The sequence below is a fragment of the Mus caroli genome, unplaced genomic scaffold, assembly GCF_978045245.1.
Source record: "Mus caroli unplaced genomic scaffold, Mus_caroli_1 scaffold_5, whole genome shotgun sequence".
Lineage (NCBI taxonomy): Eukaryota > Metazoa > Chordata > Mammalia > Rodentia > Muridae > Mus > Mus caroli.
Window position 1 is genome coordinate 93787321 of NW_028227260.1, and position 27942 is coordinate 93815262.

Sequence of the window (27942 nt, forward strand, 5' to 3'; positions counted from 1 at the left end):
CAGACAGACAGACAGACAGACAGACAGACAGGTCGTCCTGCTTCTCTGCTCTGTCTCAGTGTCTCAGTATCTCAGGTAGCTCTTCTTGCCAGAGAGATAGCTTTAATCCAGTTAGCTCCCTCCCTGCAGGCCCCAATCCCTCCTCATTCCCTTCCTATGTCTCAGTGATCATGGGTTTCCCTTCCTTCCTCTCTTTTAGAAAAGACTCTCTCTTTGAGGTGTGCTGCATGTTCAAGCAGGGTCCCAGGTCCCTCCGGAAAACATGCTCGTCCCTAGAACCCTTCAGTGGTCCGGGAGGCTCCACCATCATCCCATGCAAGCAACTTCACTGTGAGCCCCATGTGGGCCAGGAGCATAGCCAGTGTCCTTGCTTCTTGTGTAACTGAGGAGAAACAAGTTAGAAAGGGCCAGGGCATGCTGTATTCCCAAGGGTGTCCAAAACAGGCCAGGCTGCCAGGGTACCATCCTTCTTGAAAACCTGCTTGCTGGGATGATGGACATCCAAGCAGATAGCAGCCTACTTGGGGCTTCTCCTGACTTCCTTCCCTTCCCTTCCATCCAGGGAGATGAGGCAGGATAAAGGGTTAAAAGAAACCTGGTCTTCTCTGCCATAGCCAGGGATTTCTGGAAGAATAGAAACGGTTCTGGAATTCACAGAGGCAGTGGTCTAGGATCTTAGAAGACTGGAAGACCAGAGCTTCTTTCTTTGTCTGCTGTCTGTCTCTGTCTTTTCTATATGGTCTCCCCCTCCCCCTCTCTGTCTCTGTCTGTGTCTCTGTCTCGCTCTCTCTCTTCTGTCTCTCTCTCTCTCTCACCATCTCTCTCTATCTCTCTCTGTCCTTCTCTGTTTGGGTCTGTGTATGTATTCAGTGTGTGTTCCCTGATCAAAAACCTAGGAGACTCAAGTCCCTGAAGGAGGACCATCTTGGTTCAGGGTTTGGCAGTTCTTATGGTGTTGAGCTCAGTATTGTGTGAGAAGGACAGGTTTGGCTGTAGGGGAAACCCTCAAGGCTTCATGTATCCCCAGGCCATAGCTTAGGTGTGCAGGAGGCACATAAAGGTCCAAGGGCTAAGGCAGGGAGGGGTATTGTTCCCCATACTTCTGTTTGGGTGGATGAGACCACTGTGTAACAATAATATGGAGGGTGGCTGGATCAGTCCTTCCTTGTGGTTGCAGGCCTTGCACCTCTGAGAACTCAGAGCAGCCTGCCTATGTAGAGAGATCTCTCTTGGTTGTATCACAGCAGATTCCTCCCAAAAATTTGGTAGGGAGGGAGAATTTGGAGGCAATGTCAGGCTTGCCTCCTAGAGACTGTTAGAGGGGTCTTCTCCCACCAGCTGTGAACTAAGATCCTAGGAGTGCAAGGGTAAACATCTGGAGATTCTCAGTGCTCAAGAAAGGAAGTCTTGCTGGTGGGTCGTGAAAGCATTTCCCACATGGCCATGGTATACATCATGTGGAACCAAAGAGACCCATCTGCCCTGGAAACTGTGCCTGGAAAAGTACAAATTGGCGATCCAGAGGCAGAGAATAGTGGTAGGTAGGTAGGTAGGTAGGTAGGTGGGTGGGTGGGTTGTTTGCAAGCCAGTTGTTATTACCCTGTGTTAGTGTACATGTGGAGAGAAAGTTTGAAGGTGCCTTGAGAGTTGTCAATGGAACCCCTCAGACGACCTTGGTGTGAAGTGACCTAGGAGGTCAGGGGAGTAGATGTGCTGCAGGCATCATGTTGGGATAAGTGGGCATTGGTCATTGTGCTTTGTGTGTAGGTGCCCGTCATCTTCGGTCCACTTGAATGAATGTCTTTGGAGAGCTCTGAGTTGCACCCAAGCTGAGCTCCAGCACAGGTAGGTAGGCGGCTGTGTGGGGGGACACAGATAGAAGGATCCATGTGTGAGAGTGACTTGGGGACTTTGGAGGAAGGAAGGAGAGAGCATTGTGGTGTCCCCCTTCCATCTCCAGTGCTGTCTGCTGGTTGGTGAAGGGCTGGGGTGTAGTGGAGGTGGGGTGGAGGATTAGGGAGCGGAGAGAGACTGTGGGGGAGCAGGACTTACCTCATAATGGTTGTCTGGTTGCCTGGGTGCAGGGTCACCTGGCCATGCTTACTTAGTAGGAGCTTCAAATTGGGGGCTGGTAGTCATGGTTGTAGTTTGGGCTGGAATAATTGTTCCTTCTCTTGATGTGTCCTTGTTCTCAGGTCAGGTTGATATGTGCTAGGTGACCTACAGGGAGATAGAGGGAGTGGGCGGCCTGCCAACAGGCCCACTGAACTGGACTGATGACTGGATGACTCTCTGGGGCAGCATTCACCAGGACTCATATGGAGGGCTACCTGAGAAACCACCCTGTGTGCCTGGGTAAGAAGACCAAGCTTTCCTTCCGGGGTCCCTTCTTTTCATCTCCCATCGGACTCAGGGTTCAGGCCAGGGACACTGAAGGCCTCACAGGCACACACAACAGCACACTCATTGCCTTGGGTGCACTGCAGTGCTTCCTCCTGCCAGGTGGGAAGCCAGTGCTGGGCCTGGTGCCCCACCCACACCAGGTGTGTGCTCTGATCAACCTTGCCTGTGCCCAGTGCTCTCTGACACCACTTCCCGGGTGCCCTACCAGGCAGCCCGTGGTCATGCAGGGAGGGCCTTGTTGGCTGTGTGCCTGGACCTGGAATGTTGAGAGAGTGTGCCCAGGGACCACAGAGCCTGCTCCCCCAGGAAGAGAAGTAACTGGCTGTCAGCTTTAGAGGACACCCGGGTGGGCGGGGTCAGGCAGGCAGGCAGCCACTGGATCTCTGGGCCCTCCCCAGGCCCTTAGCCTGGCCTGGCCCTGAGTGGGCAGGACCAAACCCTGGTCTTCCAGTCCAGGCACTCACTTGTTTCAGAGGCTCTGCCCCTATGGTCCAGATTGACACAGGGTTCAGGTAGGGCCCCCTGAAGGTCAGATGCAAAGACCTGCTCAAGCCCCTTAGGGCTTGCCTTTCTCAAGTTCTCTGGCCAGGCCCTCCAGTGGCTGGCAGCTGCCTTGCAGTTAAGGAGTATCTGTGATCCTTAACCATGCTGTCTCAACCCTGCACTCCACCCAGTCCAGGCCACTTATGCACCCTCATCATCAATACTCCCCAACCTGCACACACACACACACACAAAGACACACACAGACACACACAGACACACACAAACACACACACACACACACACACACACACACAGACACACACACACAGACTCCAGCCAAGCAAATACAAAAACATTTCTTAGGCAGTAGCAGGGCACAGAGAGCCATTTTGCCCAGTGGAAGCCCTAGTGCTCAGTCTCCATGTTTGTGGCTGGTGGTTGCTGGTTGGAGTTTTTTTGCCGCTGGAAGGGCGGAGGGAGAGCGCCCAGCAGCCTGGCAGTTGCCATTCGCGGTGCTCTACTGCCATCAAGCGGAATTGGTTTGAGGTGTCTGCCTGCACGTCCCTGCGCCTCTCTGAACATGGCGGCCGACCTGCTCTTTTCCTGGCAGCCAAGGAGGGACTGGGGGCTTCCTGAGACCTTCTTGGCCCAGGAGAGACCTGCGAGCGAGCAGGATCCAGCTGACCAGAGGACAGGGCTGGCGACACAGGGTTTGGCTAGCCTGACTCGGGAAGCACAGCCTCCCAGGTCCTGAGCACAGTTCAGGCGGACATGTTAGGTTTGCAAGGGCTCATGGGACCTCTAAGACACAGCAATGTGCACCCAAGGCTGCATCTGGGTTCTTGTGGGCAGCTTGTCCTGCCCGTCCCTTTTCACCAGACCGAGACAGGTCCCCCTTGCTTTTGAGGATCCCTGTCAGCTACTTTCTGGGAGGCCCACCCACCCAATCCTCCCCTTCCCGGTGTTACACAAAGAGACACAAGCTGTGTGTGTCTGTGAGAGACAGAAAGAGAGAGAGAGACAGACTGACAGACAGACAGACAGACAGACAGACAGACAGACAGACAGACAGACAGGTCGTCCTGCTTCTCTGCTCTGTCTCAGTGTCTCAGTATCTCAGGTAGCTCTTCTTGCCAGAGAGATAGCTTTAATCCAGTTAGCTCCCTCCCTGCAGGCCCCAATCCCTCCTCATTCCCTTCCTATGTCTCAGTAATCATGGGTTTCCCTTCCTCTCTTTTAGAAAAGACTCTCTCTTTGAGGTGTGCTGCAGGTTCAAGCAGGGTCCCAGGTCCCTCCGGAAAACATGCTCGTCCCTAGAACCCTTCAGTGGTCCGGGAGGCTCCACCATCATCCCATGCAAGCAACTTCACTGTGAGCCCCATGTGGGCCAGGAGCATAGCCAGTGTCCTTGCTTCTTGTGTAACTGAGGAGAAACAAGTTAGAAAGGGCCAGGGCATGCTGTATTCCCAAGGGTGTCCAAAACAGGCCAGGCTGCCAGGGTACCATCCTTCTTGAAAACCTGCTTGCTGGGATGATGGACATCCAAGCAGATAGCAGCCTACTTGGGGCTTCTCCTGACTTCCTTCCCTTCCCTTCCATCCAGGGAGATGAGGCAGGATAAAGGGTTAAAAGAAACCTGGTCTTCTCTGCCATAGCCAGGGATTTCTGGAAGAATAGAAACGGTTCTGGAATTCACAGAGGCAGTGGTCTAGGATCTTAGAAGACTGGAAGACCAGAGCTTCTTTCTTTGTCTGCTGTCTGTCTCTGTCTTTTCTATATGGTCTCCCCCTCCCCCTCTCTGTCTCTGTCTGTGTCTCTGTCTCGCTCTCTCTCTTCTGTCTCTCTCTCTCTCTCACCATCTCTCTCTATCTCTCTCTGTCCTTCTCTGTTTGGGTCTGTGTATGTATTCAGTGTGTGTTCCCTGATCAAAAACCTAGGAGACTCAAGTCCCTGAAGGAGGACCATCTTGGTTCAGGGTTTGGCAGTTCTTATGGTGTTGAGCTCAGTATTGTGTGAGAAGGACAGGTTTGGCTGTAGGGGAAACCCTCAAGGCTTCATGTATCCCCAGGCCATAGCTTAGGTGTGCAGGAGGCGCATAAAGGTCCAAGGGCTAAGGCAGGGAGGGGTATTGTTCCCCATACTTCTGTTTGGGTGGATGAGACCACTGTGTAACAATAATATGGAGGGTGGCTGGATCAGTCCTTCCTTGTGGTTGCAGGCCTTGCACCTCTGAGAACTCAGAGCAGCCTGCCTATGTAGAGAGATCTCTCTTGGTTGTATCACAGCAGATTCCTCCCAAAAATTTGGTAGGGAGGGAGAATTTGGAGGCAATGTCAGGCTTGCCTCCTAGAGACTGTTAGAGGGGTCTTCTCCCACCAGCTGTGAACTAAGATCCTAGGAGTGCAAGGGTAAACATCTGGAGATTCTCAGTGCTCAAGAAAGGAAGTCTTGCTGGTGGGTCGTGAAAGCATTTCCCACATGGCCATGGTATACATCATGTGGAACCAAAGAGACCCATCTGCCCTGGAAACTGTGCCTGGAAAAGTACAAATTGGCGATCCAGAGGCAGAGAATAGTGGTAGGTAGGTAGGTAGGTAGGTAGGTGGGTGGGTGGGTTGTTTGCAAGCCAGTTGTTATTACCCTGTGTTAGTGTACATGTGGAGAGAAAGTTTGAAGGTGCCTTGAGAGTTGTCAATGGAACCCCTCAGACGACCTTGGTGTGAAGTGACCTAGGAGGTCAGGGGAGTAGATGTGCTGCAGGCATCATGTTGGGATAAGTGGGCATTGGTCATTGTGCTTTGTGTGTAGGTGCCCGTCATCTTCGGTCCACTTGAATGAATGTCTTTGGAGAGCTCTGAGTTGCACCCAAGCTGAGCTCCAGCACAGGTAGGTAGGCGGCTGTGTGGGGGGACACAGATAGAAGGATCCATGTGTGAGAGTGACTTGGGGACTTTGGAGGAAGGAAGGAGAGAGCATTGTGGTGTCCCCCTTCCATCTCCAGTGCTGTCTGCTGGTTGGTGAAGGGCTGGGGTGTAGTGGAGGTGGGGTGGAGGATTAGGGAGCGGAGAGAGACTGTGGGGGAGCAGGACTTACCTCATAATGGTTGTCTGGTTGCCTGGGTGCAGGGTCACCTGGCCATGCTTACTTAGTAGGAGCTTCAAATTGGGGGCTGGTAGTCATGGTTGTAGTTTGGGCTGGAATAATTGTTCCTTCTCTTGATGTGTCCTTGTTCTCAGGTCAGGTTGATATGTGCTAGGTGACCTACAGGGAGATAGAGGGAGTGGGCGGCCTGCCAACAGGCCCACTGAACTGGACTGATGACTGGATGACTCTCTGGGGCAGCATTCACCAGGACTCATATGGAGGGCTACCTGAGAAACCACCCTGTGTGCCTGGGTAAGAAGACCAAGCTTTCCTTCCGGGGTCCCTTCTTTTCATCTCCCATCGGACTCAGGGTTCAGGCCAGGGACACTGAAGGCCTCACAGGCACACACAACAGCACACTCATTGCCTTGGGTGCACTGCAGTGCTTCCTCCTGCCAGGTGGGAAGCCAGTGCTGGGCCTGGTGCCCCACCCACACCAGGTGTGTGCTCTGATCAACCTTGCCTGTGCCCAGTGCTCTCTGACACCACTTCCCGGGTGCCCTACCAGGCAGCCCGTGGTCATGCAGGGAGGGCCTTGTTGGCTGTGTGCCTGGACCTGGAATGTTGAGAGAGTGTGCCCAGGGACCACAGAGCCTGCTCCCCCAGGAAGAGAAGTAACTGGCTGTCAGCTTTAGAGGACACCCGGGTGGGCGGGGTCAGGCAGGCAGGCAGCCACTGGATCTCTGGGCCCTCCCCAGGCCCTTAGCCTGGCCTGGCCCTGAGTGGGCAGGACCAAACCCTGGTCTTCCAGTCCAGGCACTCACTTGTTTCAGAGGCTCTGCCCCTATGGTCCAGATTGACACAGGGTTCAGGTAGGGCCCCCTGAAGGTCAGATGCAAAGACCTGCTCAAGCCCCTTAGGGCTTGCCTTTCTCAAGTTCTCTGGCCAGGCCCTCCAGTGGCTGGCAGCTGCCTTGCAGTTAAGGAGTATCTGTGATCCTTAACCATGCTGTCTCAACCCTGCACTCCACCCAGTCCAGGCCACTTATGCACCCTCATCATCAATACTCCCCAACCTGCACACACACACACACACAAAGACACACACAGACACACACAGACACACACAAACACACACACACACACACACACACACACACACACACACACACACAGACACACACACACAGACTCCAGCCAAGCAAATACAAAAACATTTCTTAGGCAGTAGCAGGGCACAGAGAGCCATTTTGCCCAGTGGAAGCCCTAGTGCTCAGTCTCCATGTTTGTGGCTCATGGTTGCTGGTTGGAGTTTTTTTGCCTCTGAAAGGGCGGAGGGAGAGCGCCCAGCAGCCTGGCAGTTGCCATTCGCGGTGCTCTACTGCCATCAAGCGGAATTGGTTTGAGGTGTCTGCCTGCACGTCCCTGCGCCTCTCTGAACATGGCGGCCGACCTGCTCTTTTCCTGGCAGCCAAGGAGGGACTGGGGGCTTCCTGAGACCTTCTTGGCCCAGGAGAGACCTGCGAGCGAGCAGGATCCAGCTGACCAGAGGACAGGGCTGGCGACACAGGGTTTGGCTAGCCTGACTCGGGAAGCACAGCCTCCCAGGTCCTGAGCACAGTTCAGGCGGACATGTTAGGTTTGCAAGGGCTCATGGGACCTCTAAGACACAGCAATGTGCACCCAAGGCTGCATCTGGGTTCTTGTGGGCAGCTTGTCCTGCCCGTCCCTTTTCACCAGACCGAGACAGGTCCCCCTTGCTTTTGAGGATCCCTGTCAGCTACTTTCTGGGAGGCCCACCCACCCAATCCTCCCCTTCCCGGTGTTACACAAAGAGACACAAGCTGTGTGTGTCTGTGAGAGACAGAAAGAGAGAGAGAGACAGACTGACAGACAGACAGACAGACAGACAGACAGACAGACAGACAGACAGACAGGTCGTCCTGCTTCTCTGCTCTGTCTCAGTGTCTCAGTATCTCAGGTAGCTCTTCTTGCCAGAGAGATAGCTTTAATCCAGTTAGCTCCCTCCCTGCAGGCCCCAATCCCTCCTCATTCCCTTCCTATGTCTCAGTAATCATGGGTTTCCCTTCCTCTCTTTTAGAAAAGACTCTCTCTTTGAGGTGTGCTGCAGGTTCAAGCAGGGTCCCAGGTCCCTCCGGAAAACATGCTCGTCCCTAGAACCCTTCAGTGGTCCGGGAGGCTCCACCATCATCCCATGCAAGCAACTTCACTGTGAGCCCCATGTGGGCCAGGAGCATAGCCAGTGTCCTTGCTTCTTGTGTAACTGAGGAGAAACAAGTTAGAAAGGGCCAGGGCATGCTGTATTCCCAAGGGTGTCCAAAACAGGCCAGGCTGCCAGGGTACCATCCTTCTTGAAAACCTGCTTGCTGGGATGATGGACATCCAAGCAGATAGCAGCCTACTTGGGGCTTCTCCTGACTTCCTTCCCTTCCCTTCCATCCAGGGAGATGAGGCAGGATAAAGGGTTAAAAGAAACCTGGTCTTCTCTGCCATAGCCAGGGATTTCTGGAAGAATAGAAACGGTTCTGGAATTCACAGAGGCAGTGGTCTAGGATCTTAGAAGACTGGAAGACCAGAGCTTCTTTCTTTGTCTGCTGTCTGTCTCTGTCTTTTCTATATGGTCTCCCCCTCCCCCTCTCTGTCTCTGTCTGTGTCTCTGTCTCGCTCTCTCTCTTCTGTCTCTCTCTCTCTCTCACCATCTCTCTCTATCTCTCTCTGTCCTTCTCTGTTTGGGTCTGTGTATGTATTCAGTGTGTGTTCCCTGATCAAAAACCTAGGAGACTCAAGTCCCTGAAGGAGGACCATCTTGGTTCAGGGTTTGGCAGTTCTTATGGTGTTGAGCTCAGTATTGTGTGAGAAGGACAGGTTTGGCTGTAGGGGAAACCCTCAAGGCTTCATGTATCCCCAGGCCATAGCTTAGGTGTGCAGGAGGCGCATAAAGGTCCAAGGGCTAAGGCAGGGAGGGGTATTGTTCCCCATACTTCTGTTTGGGTGGATGAGACCACTGTGTAACAATAATATGGAGGGTGGCTGGATCAGTCCTTCCTTGTGGTTGCAGGCCTTGCACCTCTGAGAACTCAGAGCAGCCTGCCTATGTAGAGAGATCTCTCTTGGTTGTATCACAGCAGATTCCTCCCAAAAATTTGGTAGGGAGGGAGAATTTGGAGGCAATGTCAGGCTTGCCTCCTAGAGACTGTTAGAGGGGTCTTCTCCCACCAGCTGTGAACTAAGATCCTAGGAGTGCAAGGGTAAACATCTGGAGATTCTCAGTGCTCAAGAAAGGAAGTCTTGCTGGTGGGTCGTGAAAGCATTTCCCACATGGCCATGGTATACATCATGTGGAACCAAAGAGACCCATCTGCCCTGGAAACTGTGCCTGGAAAAGTACAAATTGGCGATCCAGAGGCAGAGAATAGTGGTAGGTAGGTAGGTAGGTAGGTAGGTGGGTGGGTGGGTTGTTTGCAAGCCAGTTGTTATTACCCTGTGTTAGTGTACATGTGGAGAGAAAGTTTGAAGGTGCCTTGAGAGTTGTCAATGGAACCCCTCAGACGACCTTGGTGTGAAGTGACCTAGGAGGTCAGGGGAGTAGATGTGCTGCAGGCATCATGTTGGGATAAGTGGGCATTGGTCATTGTGCTTTGTGTGTAGGTGCCCGTCATCTTCGGTCCACTTGAATGAATGTCTTTGGAGAGCTCTGAGTTGCACCCAAGCTGAGCTCCAGCACAGGTAGGTAGGCGGCTGTGTGGGGGGACACAGATAGAAGGATCCATGTGTGAGAGTGACTTGGGGACTTTGGAGGAAGGAAGGAGAGAGCATTGTGGTGTCCCCCTTCCATCTCCAGTGCTGTCTGCTGGTTGGTGAAGGGCTGGGGTGTAGTGGAGGTGGGGTGGAGGATTAGGGAGCGGAGAGAGACTGTGGGGGAGCAGGACTTACCTCATAATGGTTGTCTGGTTGCCTGGGTGCAGGGTCACCTGGCCATGCTTACTTAGTAGGAGCTTCAAATTGGGGGCTGGTAGTCATGGTTGTAGTTTGGGCTGGAATAATTGTTCCTTCTCTTGATGTGTCCTTGTTCTCAGGTCAGGTTGATATGTGCTAGGTGACCTACAGGGAGATAGAGGGAGTGGGCGGCCTGCCAACAGGCCCACTGAACTGGACTGATGACTGGATGACTCTCTGGGGCAGCATTCACCAGGACTCATATGGAGGGCTACCTGAGAAACCACCCTGTGTGCCTGGGTAAGAAGACCAAGCTTTCCTTCCGGGGTCCCTTCTTTTCATCTCCCATCGGACTCAGGGTTCAGGCCAGGGACACTGAAGGCCTCACAGGCACACACAACAGCACACTCATTGCCTTGGGTGCACTGCAGTGCTTCCTCCTGCCAGGTGGGAAGCCAGTGCTGGGCCTGGTGCCCCACCCACACCAGGTGTGTGCTCTGATCAACCTTGCCTGTGCCCAGTGCTCTCTGACACCACTTCCCGGGTGCCCTACCAGGCAGCCCGTGGTCATGCAGGGAGGGCCTTGTTGGCTGTGTGCCTGGACCTGGAATGTTGAGAGAGTGTGCCCAGGGACCACAGAGCCTGCTCCCCCAGGAAGAGAAGTAACTGGCTGTCAGCTTTAGAGGACACCCGGGTGGGCGGGGTCAGGCAGGCAGGCAGCCACTGGATCTCTGGGCCCTCCCCAGGCCCTTAGCCTGGCCTGGCCCTGAGTGGGCAGGACCAAACCCTGGTCTTCCAGTCCAGGCACTCACTTGTTTCAGAGGCTCTGCCCCTATGGTCCAGATTGACACAGGGTTCAGGTAGGGCCCCCTGAAGGTCAGATGCAAAGACCTGCTCAAGCCCCTTAGGGCTTGCCTTTCTCAAGTTCTCTGGCCAGGCCCTCCAGTGGCTGGCAGCTGCCTTGCAGTTAAGGAGTATCTGTGATCCTTAACCATGCTGTCTCAACCCTGCACTCCACCCAGTCCAGGCCACTTATGCACCCTCATCATCAATACTCCCCAACCTGCACACACACACAAAGACACACACAGACACACACAGACACACACAAACACACACACACACACACACACACACACACACAGACACACACACACAGACTCCAGCCAAGCAAATACAAAAACATTTCTTAGGCAGTAGCAGGGCACAGAGAGCCATTTTGCCCAGTGGAAGCCCTAGTGCTCAGTCTCCATGTTTGTGGCTCATGGTTGCTGGTTGGAGTTTTTTTGCCTCTGAAAGGGCGGAGGGAGAGCGCCCAGCAGCCTGGCAGTTGCCATTCGCGGTGCTCTACTGCCATCAAGCGGAATTGGTTTGAGGTGTCTGCCTGCACGTCCCTGCGCCTCTCTGAACATGGCGGCCGACCTGCTCTTTTCCTGGCAGCCAAGGAGGGACTGGGGGCTTCCTGAGACCTTCTTGGCCCAGGAGAGACCTGCGAGCGAGCAGGATCCAGCTGACCAGAGGACAGGGCTGGCGACACAGGGTTTGGCTAGCCTGACTCGGGAAGCACAGCCTCCCAGGTCCTGAGCACAGTTCAGGCGGACATGTTAGGTTTGCAAGGGCTCATGGGACCTCTAAGACACAGCAATGTGCACCCAAGGCTGCATCTGGGTTCTTGTGGGCAGCTTGTCCTGCCCGTCCCTTTTCACCAGACCGAGACAGGTCCCCCTTGCTTTTGAGGATCCCTGTCAGCTACTTTCTGGGAGGCCCACCCACCCAATCCTCCCCTTCCCGGTGTTACACAAAGAGACACAAGCTGTGTGTGTCTGTGAGAGACAGAAAGAGAGAGAGAGACAGACTGACAGACAGACAGACAGACAGACAGACAGACAGACAGACAGACAGACAGGTCGTCCTGCTTCTCTGCTCTGTCTCAGTGTCTCAGTATCTCAGGTAGCTCTTCTTGCCAGAGAGATAGCTTTAATCCAGTTAGCTCCCTCCCTGCAGGCCCCAATCCCTCCTCATTCCCTTCCTATGTCTCAGTGATCATGGGTTTCCCTTCCTTCCTCTCTTTTAGAAAAGACTCTCTCTTTGAGGTGTGCTGCAGGTTCAAGCAGGGTCCCAGGTCCCTCCGGAAAACATGCTCGTCCCTAGAACCCTTCAGTGGTCCGGGAGGCTCCACCATCATCCCATGCAAGCAACTTCACTGTGAGCCCCATGTGGGCCAGGAGCATAGCCAGTGTCCTTGCTTCTTGTGTAACTGAGGAGAAACAAGTTAGAAAGGGCCAGGGCATGCTGTATTCCCAAGGGTGTCCAAAACAGGCCAGGCTGCCAGGGTACCATCCTTCTTGAAAACCTGCTTGCTGGGATGATGGACATCCAAGCAGATAGCAGCCTACTTGGGGCTTCTCCTGACTTCCTTCCCTTCCCTTCCATCCAGGGAGATGAGGCAGGATAAAGGGTTAAAAGAAACCTGGTCTTCTCTGCCATAGCCAGGGATTTCTGGAAGAATAGAAACGGTTCTGGAATTCACAGAGGCAGTGGTCTAGGATCTTAGAAGACTGGAAGACCAGAGCTTCTTTCTTTGTCTGCTGTCTGTCTCTGTCTTTTCTATATGGTCTCCCCCTCCCCCTCTCTGTCTCTGTCTGTGTCTCTGTCTCGCTCTCTCTCTTCTGTCTCTCTCTCTCTCTCACCATCTCTCTCTATCTCTCTCTGTCCTTCTCTGTTTGGGTCTGTGTATGTATTCAGTGTGTGTTCCCTGATCAAAAACCTAGGAGACTCAAGTCCCTGAAGGAGGACCATCTTGGTTCAGGGTTTGGCAGTTCTTATGGTGTTGAGCTCAGTATTGTGTGAGAAGGACAGGTTTGGCTGTAGGGGAAACCCTCAAGGCTTCATGTATCCCCAGGCCATAGCTTAGGTGTGCAGGAGGCGCATAAAGGTCCAAGGGCTAAGGCAGGGAGGGGTATTGTTCCCCATACTTCTGTTTGGGTGGATGAGACCACTGTGTAACAATAATATGGAGGGTGGCTGGATCAGTCCTTCCTTGTGGTTGCAGGCCTTGCACCTCTGAGAACTCAGAGCAGCCTGCCTATGTAGAGAGATCTCTCTTGGTTGTATCACAGCAGATTCCTCCCAAAAATTTGGTAGGGAGGGAGAATTTGGAGGCAATGTCAGGCTTGCCTCCTAGAGACTGTTAGAGGGGTCTTCTCCCACCAGCTGTGAACTAAGATCCTAGGAGTGCAAGGGTAAACATCTGGAGATTCTCAGTGCTCAAGAAAGGAAGTCTTGCTGGTGGGTCGTGAAAGCATTTCCCACATGGCCATGGTATACATCATGTGGAACCAAAGAGACCCATCTGCCCTGGAAACTGTGCCTGGAAAAGTACAAATTGGCGATCCAGAGGCAGAGAATAGTGGTAGGTAGGTAGGTAGGTAGGTAGGTGGGTGGGTGGGTTGTTTGCAAGCCAGTTGTTATTACCCTGTGTTAGTGTACATGTGGAGAGAAAGTTTGAAGGTGCCTTGAGAGTTGTCAATGGAACCCCTCAGACGACCTTGGTGTGAAGTGACCTAGGAGGTCAGGGGAGTAGATGTGCTGCAGGCATCATGTTGGGATAAGTGGGCATTGGTCATTGTGCTTTGTGTGTAGGTGCCCGTCATCTTCGGTCCACTTGAATGAATGTCTTTGGAGAGCTCTGAGTTGCACCCAAGCTGAGCTCCAGCACAGGTAGGTAGGCGGCTGTGTGGGGGGACACAGATAGAAGGATCCATGTGTGAGAGTGACTTGGGGACTTTGGAGGAAGGAAGGAGAGAGCATTGTGGTGTCCCCCTTCCATCTCCAGTGCTGTCTGCTGGTTGGTGAAGGGCTGGGGTGTAGTGGAGGTGGGGTGGAGGATTAGGGAGAGGAGAGAGGCTGTGGGCGAGCAGGTCTTATGTCATAATGGTTGTCTGTTTGCCTGGTTGCAGGGTCACCTGGCCATGCTTACTTGGTAGGAGCTTCGAATTGGGGGCCTGGTAGTCATGGTTGTAGATTGGGCTGGAATAATTGTTCCTTCTCTTGATGTGTCCTTGTTCTCAGGTCAGGTTGATATGTGCTAGGTGACCTACAGGGAGATAGTGGGAGTGGGCGGCCCGCCCCACAGGCCCTCTGAACTGGACTGATGACTGGATGACTATCTGGGGCAGCATTCACCAGGACTCATATGGAGGGCTACCTGAGAAACCACCCTGTGTGCCTGGGTAAGAAGACCAAGCTTTCCTTCCGGGGTCCCTTCTTTTCATCTCCCATCGGACTCAGGGTTCAGGCCAGGGACACTGAAGGCCTCACAGGCACACACAACAGCACACTCATTGCCTTGGGTGCACTGCAGTGCTTCCTCCTGCCAGGTGGGAAGCCAGTGCTGGGCCTGGTGCCCCACCCACACCAGGTGTGTGCTCTGATCAACCTTGCCTGTGCCCAGTGCTCTCTGACACCACTTCCCGGGTGCCCTACCAGGCAGCCCGTGGTCATGCAGGGAGGGCCTTGTTGGCTGTGTGCCTGGACCTGGAATGTTGAGAGAGTGTGCCCAGGGACCACAGAGCCTGCTCCCCCAGGAAGAGAAGTAACTGGCTGTCAGCTTTAGAGGACACCCGGGTGGGCGGGGTCAGGCAGGCAGCCACTGGATCTCTGGGCCCTCCCCAGGCCCTTAGCCTGGCCTGGCCCTGAGTGGGCAGGACCAAACCCTGGTCTTCCAGTCCAGGCACTCACTTGTTTCAGAGGCTCTGCCCCTATGGTCCAGATTGACACAGGGTTCAGGTAGGGCCCCCTGAAGGTCAGATGCAAAGACCTGCTCAAGCCCCTTAGGGCTTGCCTTTCTCAAGTTCTCTGGCCAGGCCCTCCAGTGGCTGGCAGCTGCCTTGCAGTTAAGGAGTATCTGTGATCCTTAACCATGCTGTCTCAACCCTGCACTCCACCCAGTCCAGGCCACTTATGCACCCTCATCATCAATACTCCCCAACCTGCACACACACACACACACAAAGACACACACAGACACACACAGACACACACAAACACACACACACACACACACAGACACACACACACAGACTCCAGCCAAGCAAATACAAAAACATTTCTTAGGCAGTAGCAGGGCACAGAGAGCCATTTTGCCCAGTGGAAGCCCTAGTGCTCAGTCTCCATGTTTGTGGCTGGTGGTTGCTGGTTGGAGTTTTTTTGCCGCTGGAAGGGCGGAGGGAGAGCGGCCAGCAGCCTGGCAGTTGCCATTCGCGGTGCTCTACTGCCATCAAGCGGAATTGGTTTGAGGTGTCTGCCTGCACGTCCCTGCGCCTCTCTGAACATGGCGGCCGACCTGCTCTTTTCCTGGCAGCCAAGGAGGGACTGGGGGCTTCCTGAGACCTTCTTGGCCCAGGAGAGACCTGCGAGCGAGCAGGATCCAGCTGACCAGAGGACAGGGCTGGCGACACAGGGTTTGGCTAGCCTGACTCGGGAAGCACAGCCTCCCAGGTCCTGAGCACAGTTCAGGCGGACATGTTAGGTTTGCAAGGGCTCATGGGACCTCTAAGACACAGCAATGTGCACCCAAGGCTGCATCTGGGTTCTTGTGGGCAGCTTGTCCTGCCCGTCCCTTTTCACCAGACCGAGACAGGTCCCCCTTGCTTTTGAGGATCCCTGTCAGCTACTTTCTGGGAGGCCCACCCACCCAATCCTCCCCTTCCCGGTGTTACACAAAGAGACACAAGCTGTGTGTGTCTGTGAGAGACAGAAAGAGAGAGAGAGACAGACTGACAGACAGACAGACAGACAGACAGACAGACAGACAGACAGACAGACAGGTCGTCCTGCTTCTCTGCTCTGTCTCAGTGTCTCAGTATCTCAGGTAGCTCTTCTTGCCAGAGAGATAGCTTTAATCCAGTTAGCTCCCTCCCTGCAGGCCCCAATCCCTCCTCATTCCCTTCCTATGTCTCAGTGATCATGGGTTTCCCTTCCTTCCTCTCTTTTAGAAAAGACTCTCTCTTTGAGGTGTGCTGCATGTTCAAGCAGGGTCCCAGGTCCCTCCGGAAAACATGCTCGTCCCTAGAACCCTTCAGTGGTCCGGGAGGCTCCACCATCATCCCATGCAAGCAACTTCACTGTGAGCCCCATGTGGGCCAGGAGCATAGCCAGTGTCCTTGCTTCTTGTGTAACTGAGGAGAAACAAGTTAGAAAGGGCCAGGGCATGCTGTATTCCCAAGGGTGTCCAAAACAGGCCAGGCTGCCAGGGTACCATCCTTCTTGAAAACCTGCTTGCTGGGATGATGGACATCCAAGCAGATAGCAGCCTACTTGGGGCTTCTCCTGACTTCCTTCCCTTCCCTTCCATCCAGGGAGATGAGGCAGGATAAAGGGTTAAAAGAAACCTGGTCTTCTCTGCCATAGCCAGGGATTTCTGGAAGAATAGAAACGGTTCTGGAATTCACAGAGGCAGTGGTCTAGGATCTTAGAAGACTGGAAGACCAGAGCTTCTTTCTTTGTCTGCTGTCTGTCTCTGTCTTTTCTATATGGTCTCCCCCTCCCCCTCTCTGTCTCTGTCTGTGTCTCTGTCTCGCTCTCTCTCTTCTGTCTCTCTCTCTCTCTCACCATCTCTCTCTATCTCTCTCTGTCCTTCTCTGTTTGGGTCTGTGTATGTATTCAGTGTGTGTTCCCTGATCAAAAACCTAGGAGACTCAAGTCCCTGAAGGAGGACCATCTTGGTTCAGGGTTTGGCAGTTCTTATGGTGTTGAGCTCAGTATTGTGTGAGAAGGACAGGTTTGGCTGTAGGGGAAACCCTCAAGGCTTCATGTATCCCCAGGCCATAGCTTAGGTGTGCAGGAGGCGCATAAAGGTCCAAGGGCTAAGGCAGGGAGGGGTATTGTTCCCCATACTTCTGTTTGGGTGGATGAGACCACTGTGTAACAATAATATGGAGGGTGGCTGGATCAGTCCTTCCTTGTGGTTGCAGGCCTTGCACCTCTGAGAACTCAGAGCAGCCTGCCTATGTAGAGAGATCTCTCTTGGTTGTATCACAGCAGATTCCTCCCAAAAATTTGGTAGGGAGGGAGAATTTGGAGGCAATGTCAGGCTTGCCTCCTAGAGACTGTTAGAGGGGTCTTCTCCCACCAGCTGTGAACTAAGATCCTAGGAGTGCAAGGGTAAACATCTGGAGATTCTCAGTGCTCAAGAAAGGAAGTCTTGCTGGTGGGTCGTGAAAGCATTTCCCACATGGCCATGGTATACATCATGTGGAACCAAAGAGACCCATCTGCCCTGGAAACTGTGCCTGGAAAAGTACAAATTGGCGATCCAGAGGCAGAGAATAGTGGTAGGTAGGTAGGTAGGTAGGTAGGTGGGTGGGTGGGTTGTTTGCAAGCCAGTTGTTATTACCCTGTGTTAGTGTACATGTGGAGAGAAAGTTTGAAGGTGCCTTGAGAGTTGTCAATGGAACCCCTCAGACGACCTTGGTGTGAAGTGACCTAGGAGGTCAGGGGAGTAGATGTGCTGCAGGCATCATGTTGGGATAAGTGGGCATTGGTCATTGTGCTTTGTGTGTAGGTGCCCGTCATCTTCGGTCCACTTGAATGAATGTCTTTGGAGAGCTCTGAGTTGCACCCAAGCTGAGCTCCAGCACAGGTAGGTAGGCGGCTGTGTGGGGGGACACAGATAGAAGGATCCATGTGTGAGAGTGACTTGGGGACTTTGGAGGAAGGAAGGAGAGAGCATTGTGGTGTCCCCCTTCCATCTCCAGTGCTGTCTGCTGGTTGGTGAAGGGCTGGGGTGTAGTGGAGGTGGGGTGGAGGATTAGGGAGCGGAGAGAGACTGTGGGGGAGCAGGACTTACCTCATAATGGTTGTCTGGTTGCCTGGGTGCAGGGTCACCTGGCCATGCTTACTTAGTAGGAGCTTCAAATTGGGGGCTGGTAGTCATGGTTGTAGTTTGGGCTGGAATAATTGTTCCTTCTCTTGATGTGTCCTTGTTCTCAGGTCAGGTTGATATGTGCTAGGTGACCTACAGGGAGATAGAGGGAGTGGGCGGCCTGCCAACAGGCCCACTGAACTGGACTGATGACTGGATGACTCTCTGGGGCAGCATTCACCAGGACTCATATGGAGGGCTACCTGAGAAACCACCCTGTGTGCCTGGGTAAGAAGACCAAGCTTTCCTTCCGGGGTCCCTTCTTTTCATCTCCCATCGGACTCAGGGTTCAGGCCAGGGACACTGAAGGCCTCACAGGCACACACAACAGCACACTCATTGCCTTGGGTGCACTGCAGTGCTTCCTCCTGCCAGGTGGGAAGCCAGTGCTGGGCCTGGTGCCCCACCCACACCAGGTGTGTGCTCTGATCAACCTTGCCTGTGCCCAGTGCTCTCTGACACCACTTCCCGGGTGCCCTACCAGGCAGCCCGTGGTCATGCAGGGAGGGCCTTGTTGGCTGTGTGCCTGGACCTGGAATGTTGAGAGAGTGTGCCCAGGGACCACAGAGCCTGCTCCCCCAGGAAGAGAAGTAACTGGCTGTCAGCTTTAGAGGACACCCGGGTGGGCGGGGTCAGGCAGGCAGGCAGCCACTGGATCTCTGGGCCCTCCCCAGGCCCTTAGCCTGGCCTGGCCCTGAGTGGGCAGGACCAAACCCTGGTCTTCCAGTCCAGGCACTCACTTGTTTCAGAGGCTCTGCCCCTATGGTCCAGATTGACACAGGGTTCAGGTAGGGCCCCCTGAAGGTCAGATGCAAAGACCTGCTCAAGCCCCTTAGGGCTTGCCTTTCTCAAGTTCTCTGGCCAGGCCCTCCAGTGGCTGGCAGCTGCCTTGCAGTTAAGGAGTATCTGTGATCCTTAACCATGCTGTCTCAACCCTGCACTCCACCCAGTCCAGGCCACTTATGCACCCTCATCATCAATACTCCCCAACCTGCACACACACACACACACAAAGACACACACAGACACACACAGACACACACAAACACACACACACACACACACACACACACACAGACACACACACACAGACTCCAGCCAAGCAAATACAAAAACATTTCTTAGGCAGTAGCAGGGCACAGAGAGCCATTTTGCCCAGTGGAAGCCCTAGTGCTCAGTCTCCATGTTTGTGGCTGGTGGTTGCTGGTTGGAGTTTTTTTGCCGCTGGAAGGGCGGAGGGAGAGCGCCCAGCAGCCTGGCAGTTGCCATTCGCGGTGCTCTACTGCCATCAAGCGGAATTGGTTTGAGGTGTCTGCCTGCACGTCCCTGCGCCTCTCTGAACATGGCGGCCGACCTGCTCTTTTCCTGGCAGCCAAGGAGGGACTGGGGGCTTCCTGAGACCTTCTTGGCCCAGGAGAGACCTGCGAGCGAGCAGGATCCAGCTGACCAGAGGACAGGGCTGGCGACACAGGGTTTGGCTAGCCTGACTCGGGAAGCACAGCCTCCCAGGTCCTGAGCACAGTTCAGGCGGACATGTTAGGTTTGCAAGGGCTCATGGGACCTCTAAGACACAGCAATGTGCACCCAAGGCTGCATCTGGGTTCTTGTGGGCAGCTTGTCCTGCCCGTCCCTTTTCACCAGACCGAGACAGGTCCCCCTTGCTTTTGAGGATCCCTGTCAGCTACTTTCTGGGAGGCCCACCCACCCAATCCTCCCCTTCCCGGTGTTACACAAAGAGACACAAGCTGTGTGTGTCTGTGAGAGACAGAAAGAGAGAGAGAGACAGACTGACAGACAGACAGACAGACAGACAGACAGACAGACAGACAGACAGACAGGTCGTCCTGCTTCTCTGCTCTGTCTCAGTGTCTCAGTATCTCAGGTAGCTCTTCTTGCCAGAGAGATAGCTTTAATCCAGTTAGCTCCCTCCCTGCAGGCCCCAATCCCTCCTCATTCCCTTCCTATGTCTCAGTAATCATGGGTTTCCCTTCCTCTCTTTTAGAAAAGACTCTCTCTTTGAGGTGTGCTGCAGGTTCAAGCAGGGTCCCAGGTCCCTCCGGAAAACATGCTCGTCCCTAGAACCCTTCAGTGGTCCGGGAGGCTCCACCATCATCCCATGCAAGCAACTTCACTGTGAGCCCCATGTGGGCCAGGAGCATAGCCAGTGTCCTTGCTTCTTGTGTAACTGAGGAGAAACAAGTTAGAAAGGGCCAGGGCATGCTGTATTCCCAAGGGTGTCCAAAACAGGCCAGGCTGCCAGGGTACCATCCTTCTTGAAAACCTGCTTGCTGGGATGATGGACATCCAAGCAGATAGCAGCCTACTTGGGGCTTCTCCTGACTTCCTTCCCTTCCCTTCCATCCAGGGAGATGAGGCAGGATAAAGGGTTAAAAGAAACCTGGTCTTCTCTGCCATAGCCAGGGATTTCTGGAAGAATAGAAACGGTTCTGGAATTCACAGAGGCAGTGGTCTAGGATCTTAGAAGACTGGAAGACCAGAGCTTCTTTCTTTGTCTGCTGTCTGTCTCTGTCTTTTCTATATGGTCTCCCCCTCCCCCTCTCTGTCTCTGTCTGTGTCTCTGTCTCGCTCTCTCTCTTCTGTCTCTCTCTCTCTCTCACCATCTCTCTCTATCTCTCTCTGTCCTTCTCTGTTTGGGTCTGTGTATGTATTCAGTGTGTGTTCCCTGATCAAAAACCTAGGAGACTCAAGTCCCTGAAGGAGGACCATCTTGGTTCAGGGTTTGGCAGTTCTTATGGTGTTGAGCTCAGTATTGTGTGAGAAGGACAGGTTTGGCTGTAGGGGAAACCCTCAAGGCTTCATGTATCCCCAGGCCATAGCTTAGGTGTGCAGGAGGCGCATAAAGGTCCAAGGGCTAAGGCAGGGAGGGGTATTGTTCCCCATACTTCTGTTTGGGTGGATGAGACCACTGTGTAACAATAATATGGAGGGTGGCTGGATCAGTCCTTCCTTGTGGTTGCAGGCCTTGCACCTCTGAGAACTCAGAGCAGCCTGCCTATGTAGAGAGATCTCTCTTGGTTGTATCACAGCAGATTCCTCCCAAAAATTTGGTAGGGAGGGAGAATTTGGAGGCAATGTCAGGCTTGCCTCCTAGAGACTGTTAGAGGGGTCTTCTCCCACCAGCTGTGAACTAAGATCCTAGGAGTGCAAGGGTAAACATCTGGAGATTCTCAGTGCTCAAGAAAGGAAGTCTTGCTGGTGGGTCGTGAAAGCATTTCCCACATGGCCATGGTATACATCATGTGGAACCAAAGAGACCCATCTGCCCTGGAAACTGTGCCTGGAAAAGTACAAATTGGCGATCCAGAGGCAGAGAATAGTGGTAGGTAGGTAGGTAGGTAGGTAGGTGGGTGGGTGGGTTGTTTGCAAGCCAGTTGTTATTACCCTGTGTTAGTGTACATGTGGAGAGAAAGTTTGAAGGTGCCTTGAGAGTTGTCAATGGAACCCCTCAGACGACCTTGGTGTGAAGTGACCTAGGAGGTCAGGGGAGTAGATGTGCTGCAGGCATCATGTTGGGATAAGTGGGCATTGGTCATTGTGCTTTGTGTGTAGGTGCCCGTCATCTTCGGTCCACTTGAATGAATGTCTTTGGAGAGCTCTGAGTTGCACCCAAGCTGAGCTCCAGCACAGGTAGGTAGGCGGCTGTGTGGGGGGACACAGATAGAAGGATCCATGTGTGAGAGTGACTTGGGGACTTTGGAGGAAGGAAGGAGAGAGCATTGTGGTGTCCCCCTTCCATCTCCAGTGCTGTCTGCTGGTTGGTGAAGGGCTGGGGTGTAGTGGAGGTGGGGTGGAGGATTAGGGAGCGGAGAGAGACTGTGGGGGAGCAGGACTTACCTCATAATGGTTGTCTGGTTGCCTGGGTGCAGGGTCACCTGGCCATGCTTACTTAGTAGGAGCTTCAAATTGGGGGCTGGTAGTCATGGTTGTAGTTTGGGCTGGAATAATTGTTCCTTCTCTTGATGTGTCCTTGTTCTCAGGTCAGGTTGATATGTGCTAGGTGACCTACAGGGAGATAGAGGGAGTGGGCGGCCTGCCAACAGGCCCACTGAACTGGACTGATGACTGGATGACTCTCTGGGGCAGCATTCACCAGGACTCATATGGAGGGCTACCTGAGAAACCACCCTGTGTGCCTGGGTAAGAAGACCAAGCTTTCCTTCCGGGGTCCCTTCTTTTCATCTCCCATCGGACTCAGGGTTCAGGCCAGGGACACTGAAGGCCTCACAGGCACACACAACAGCACACTCATTGCCTTGGGTGCACTGCAGTGCTTCCTCCTGCCAGGTGGGAAGCCAGTGCTGGGCCTGGTGCCCCACCCACACCAGGTGTGTGCTCTGATCAACCTTGCCTGTGCCCAGTGCTCTCTGACACCACTTCCCGGGTGCCCTACCAGGCAGCCCGTGGTCATGCAGGGAGGGCCTTGTTGGCTGTGTGCCTGGACCTGGAATGTTGAGAGAGTGTGCCCAGGGACCACAGAGCCTGCTCCCCCAGGAAGAGAAGTAACTGGCTGTCAGCTTTAGAGGACACCCGGGTGGGCGGGGTCAGGCAGGCAGGCAGCCACTGGATCTCTGGGCCCTCCCCAGGCCCTTAGCCTGGCCTGGCCCTGAGTGGGCAGGACCAAACCCTGGTCTTCCAGTCCAGGCACTCACTTGTTTCAGAGGCTCTGCCCCTATGGTCCAGATTGACACAGGGTTCAGGTAGGGCCCCCTGAAGGTCAGATGCAAAGACCTGCTCAAGCCCCTTAGGGCTTGCCTTTCTCAAGTTCTCTGGCCAGGCCCTCCAGTGGCTGGCAGCTGCCTTGCAGTTAAGGAGTATCTGTGATCCTTAACCATGCTGTCTCAACCCTGCACTCCACCCAGTCCAGGCCACTTATGCACCCTCATCATCAATACTCCCCAACCTGCACACACACACACACACAAAGACACACACAGACACACACAGACACACACAAACACACACACACACACACACACACACACACACACACACACACACAGACACACACACACAGACTCCAGCCAAGCAAATACAAAAACATTTCTTAGGCAGTAGCAGGGCACAGAGAGCCATTTTGCCCAGTGGAAGCCCTAGTGCTCAGTCTCCATGTTTGTGGCTCATGGTTGCTGGTTGGAGTTTTTTTGCCTCTGAAAGGGCGGAGGGAGAGCGCCCAGCAGCCTGGCAGTTGCCATTCGCGGTGCTCTACTGCCATCAAGCGGAATTGGTTTGAGGTGTCTGCCTGCACGTCCCTGCGCCTCTCTGAACATGGCGGCCGACCTGCTCTTTTCCTGGCAGCCAAGGAGGGACTGGGGGCTTCCTGAGACCTTCTTGGCCCAGGAGAGACCTGCGAGCGAGCAGGATCCAGCTGACCAGAGGACAGGGCTGGCGACACAGGGTTTGGCTAGCCTGACTCGGGAAGCACAGCCTCCCAGGTCCTGAGCACAGTTCAGGCGGACATGTTAGGTTTGCAAGGGCTCATGGGACCTCTAAGACACAGCAATGTGCACCCAAGGCTGCATCTGGGTTCTTGTGGGCAGCTTGTCCTGCCCGTCCCTTTTCACCAGACCGAGACAGGTCCCCCTTGCTTTTGAGGATCCCTGTCAGCTACTTTCTGGGAGGCCCACCCACCCAATCCTCCCCTTCCCGGTGTTACACAAAGAGACACAAGCTGTGTGTGTCTGTGAGAGACAGAAAGAGAGAGAGAGACAGACTGACAGACAGACAGACAGACAGACAGACAGACAGACAGACAGACAGACAGACAGGTCGTCCTGCTTCTCTGCTCTGTCTCAGTGTCTCAGTATCTCAGGTAGCTCTTCTTGCCAGAGAGATAGCTTTAATCCAGTTAGCTCCCTCCCTGCAGGCCCCAATCCCTCCTCATTCCCTTCCTATGTCTCAGTAATCATGGGTTTCCCTTCCTCTCTTTTAGAAAAGACTCTCTCTTTGAGGTGTGCTGCAGGTTCAAGCAGGGTCCCAGGTCCCTCCGGAAAACATGCTCGTCCCTAGAACCCTTCAGTGGTCCGGGAGGCTCCACCATCATCCCATGCAAGCAACTTCACTGTGAGCCCCATGTGGGCCAGGAGCATAGCCAGTGTCCTTGCTTCTTGTGTAACTGAGGAGAAACAAGTTAGAAAGGGCCAGGGCATGCTGTATTCCCAAGGGTGTCCAAAACAGGCCAGGCTGCCAGGGTACCATCCTTCTTGAAAACCTGCTTGCTGGGATGATGGACATCCAAGCAGATAGCAGCCTACTTGGGGCTTCTCCTGACTTCCTTCCCTTCCCTTCCATCCAGGGAGATGAGGCAGGATAAAGGGTTAAAAGAAACCTGGTCTTCTCTGCCATAGCCAGGGATTTCTGGAAGAATAGAAACGGTTCTGGAATTCACAGAGGCAGTGGTCTAGGATCTTAGAAGACTGGAAGACCAGAGCTTCTTTCTTTGTCTGCTGTCTGTCTCTGTCTTTTCTATATGGTCTCCCCCTCCCCCTCTCTGTCTCTGTCTGTGTCTCTGTCTCGCTCTCTCTCTTCTGTCTCTCTCTCTCTCTCACCATCTCTCTCTATCTCTCTCTGTCCTTCTCTGTTTGGGTCTGTGTATGTATTCAGTGTGTGTTCCCTGATCAAAAACCTAGGAGACTCAAGTCCCTGAAGGAGGACCATCTTGGTTCAGGGTTTGGCAGTTCTTATGGTGTTGAGCTCAGTATTGTGTGAGAAGGACAGGTTTGGCTGTAGGGGAAACCCTCAAGGCTTCATGTATCCCCAGGCCATAGCTTAGGTGTGCAGGAGGCGCATAAAGGTCCAAGGGCTAAGGCAGGGAGGGGTATTGTTCCCCATACTTCTGTTTGGGTGGATGAGACCACTGTGTAACAATAATATGGAGGGTGGCTGGATCAGTCCTTCCTTGTGGTTGCAGGCCTTGCACCTCTGAGAACTCAGAGCAGCCTGCCTATGTAGAGAGATCTCTCTTGGTTGTATCACAGCAGATTCCTCCCAAAAATTTGGTAGGGAGGGAGAATTTGGAGGCAATGTCAGGCTTGCCTCCTAGAGACTGTTAGAGGGGTCTTCTCCCACCAGCTGTGAACTAAGATCCTAGGAGTGCAAGGGTAAACATCTGGAGATTCTCAGTGCTCAAGAAAGGAAGTCTTGCTGGTGGGTCGTGAAAGCATTTCCCACATGGCCATGGTATACATCATGTGGAACCAAAGAGACCCATCTGCCCTGGAAACTGTGCCTGGAAAAGTACAAATTGGCGATCCAGAGGCAGAGAATAGTGGTAGGTAGGTAGGTAGGTAGGTAGGTGGGTGGGTGGGTTGTTTGCAAGCCAGTTGTTATTACCCTGTGTTAGTGTACATGTGGAGAGAAAGTTTGAAGGTGCCTTGAGAGTTGTCAATGGAACCCCTCAGACGACCTTGGTGTGAAGTGACCTAGGAGGTCAGGGGAGTAGATGTGCTGCAGGCATCATGTTGGGATAAGTGGGCATTGGTCATTGTGCTTTGTGTGTAGGTGCCCGTCATCTTCGGTCCACTTGAATGAATGTCTTTGGAGAGCTCTGAGTTGCACCCAAGCTGAGCTCCAGCACAGGTAGGTAGGCGGCTGTGTGGGGGGACACAGATAGAAGGATCCATGTGTGAGAGTGACTTGGGGACTTTGGAGGAAGGAAGGAGAGAGCATTGTGGTGTCCCCCTTCCATCTCCAGTGCTGTCTGCTGGTTGGTGAAGGGCTGGGGTGTAGTGGAGGTGGGGTGGAGGATTAGGGAGCGGAGAGAGACTGTGGGGGAGCAGGACTTACCTCATAATGGTTGTCTGGTTGCCTGGGTGCAGGGTCACCTGGCCATGCTTACTTAGTAGGAGCTTCAAATTGGGGGCTGGTAGTCATGGTTGTAGTTTGGGCTGGAATAATTGTTCCTTCTCTTGATGTGTCCTTGTTCTCAGGTCAGGTTGATATGTGCTAGGTGACCTACAGGGAGATAGAGGGAGTGGGCGGCCTGCCAACAGGCCCACTGAACTGGACTGATGACTGGATGACTCTCTGGGGCAGCATTCACCAGGACTCATATGGAGGGCTACCTGAGAAACCACCCTGTGTGCCTGGGTAAGAAGACCAAGCTTTCCTTCCGGGGTCCCTTCTTTTCATCTCCCATCGGACTCAGGGTTCAGGCCAGGGACACTGAAGGCCTCACAGGCACACACAACAGCACACTCATTGCCTTGGGTGCACTGCAGTGCTTCCTCCTGCCAGGTGGGAAGCCAGTGCTGGGCCTGGTGCCCCACCCACACCAGGTGTGTGCTCTGATCAACCTTGCCTGTGCCCAGTGCTCTCTGACACCACTTCCCGGGTGCCCTACCAGGCAGCCCGTGGTCATGCAGGGAGGGCCTTGTTGGCTGTGTGCCTGGACCTGGAATGTTGAGAGAGTGTGCCCAGGGACCACAGAGCCTGCTCCCCCAGGAAGAGAAGTAACTGGCTGTCAGCTTTAGAGGACACCCGGGTGGGCGGGGTCAGGCAGGCAGGCAGCCACTGGATCTCTGGGCCCTCCCCAGGCCCTTAGCCTGGCCTGGCCCTGAGTGGGCAGGACCAAACCCTGGTCTTCCAGTCCAGGCACTCACTTGTTTCAGAGGCTCTGCCCCTATGGTCCAGATTGACACAGGGTTCAGGTAGGGCCCCCTGAAGGTCAGATGCAAAGACCTGCTCAAGCCCCTTAGGGCTTGCCTTTCTCAAGTTCTCTGGCCAGGCCCTCCAGTGGCTGGCAGCTGCCTTGCAGTTAAGGAGTATCTGTGATCCTTAACCATGCTGTCTCAACCCTGCACTCCACCCAGTCCAGGCCACTTATGCACCCTCATCATCAATACTCCCCAACCTGCACACACACACAAAGACACACACAGACACACACAGACACACACAAACACACACACACACACACACACACACACACACAGACACACACACACAGACTCCAGCCAAGCAAATACAAAAACATTTCTTAGGCAGTAGCAGGGCACAGAGAGCCATTTTGCCCAGTGGAAGCCCTAGTGCTCAGTCTCCATGTTTGTGGCTCATGGTTGCTGGTTGGAGTTTTTTTGCCTCTGAAAGGGCGGAGGGAGAGCGCCCAGCAGCCTGGCAGTTGCCATTCGCGGTGCTCTACTGCCATCAAGCGGAATTGGTTTGAGGTGTCTGCCTGCACGTCCCTGCGCCTCTCTGAACATGGCGGCCGACCTGCTCTTTTCCTGGCAGCCAAGGAGGGACTGGGGGCTTCCTGAGACCTTCTTGGCCCAGGAGAGACCTGCGAGCGAGCAGGATCCAGCTGACCAGAGGACAGGGCTGGCGACACAGGGTTTGGCTAGCCTGACTCGGGAAGCACAGCCTCCCAGGTCCTGAGCACAGTTCAGGCGGACATGTTAGGTTTGCAAGGGCTCATGGGACCTCTAAGACACAGCAATGTGCACCCAAGGCTGCATCTGGGTTCTTGTGGGCAGCTTGTCCTGCCCGTCCCTTTTCACCAGACCGAGACAGGTCCCCCTTGCTTTTGAGGATCCCTGTCAGCTACTTTCTGGGAGGCCCACCCACCCAATCCTCCCCTTCCCGGTGTTACACAAAGAGACACAAGCTGTGTGTGTCTGTGAGAGACAGAAAGAGAGAGAGAGACAGACTGACAGACAGACAGACAGACAGACAGACAGACAGACAGACAGACAGACAGGTCGTCCTGCTTCTCTGCTCTGTCTCAGTGTCTCAGTATCTCAGGTAGCTCTTCTTGCCAGAGAGATAGCTTTAATCCAGTTAGCTCCCTCCCTGCAGGCCCCAATCCCTCCTCATTCCCTTCCTATGTCTCAGTGATCATGGGTTTCCCTTCCTTCCTCTCTTTTAGAAAAGACTCTCTCTTTGAGGTGTGCTGCAGGTTCAAGCAGGGTCCCAGGTCCCTCCGGAAAACATGCTCGTCCCTAGAACCCTTCAGTGGTCCGGGAGGCTCCACCATCATCCCATGCAAGCAACTTCACTGTGAGCCCCATGTGGGCCAGGAGCATAGCCAGTGTCCTTGCTTCTTGTGTAACTGAGGAGAAACAAGTTAGAAAGGGC

At 54.0% G+C, this 27942-nt stretch overlaps 1 long non-coding RNA gene across 1 annotated transcript in view; it reads left to right on the forward strand.

Annotated features, from left to right (window-relative positions):
• The window catches only part of LOC147004687 (uncharacterized), a 72840-nt gene that overhangs the window by 17348 nt on the left and 27550 nt on the right, over positions 1-27942 (forward strand). The window contains exons 10-23 of the long non-coding RNA XR_015047168.1: positions 1768-1845; positions 2196-2355; positions 5698-5775; positions 6126-6285; positions 9642-9719; positions 10070-10229; positions 13572-13649; positions 14001-14161; positions 17494-17571; positions 17922-18081; positions 21424-21501; positions 21852-22011; positions 25372-25449; positions 25800-25959. This is a non-coding gene — a long non-coding RNA (uncharacterized LOC147004687). The remainder of the gene's footprint in view (positions 1-1767; positions 1846-2195; positions 2356-5697; positions 5776-6125; positions 6286-9641; positions 9720-10069; positions 10230-13571; positions 13650-14000; positions 14162-17493; positions 17572-17921; positions 18082-21423; positions 21502-21851; positions 22012-25371; positions 25450-25799; positions 25960-27942) is intronic.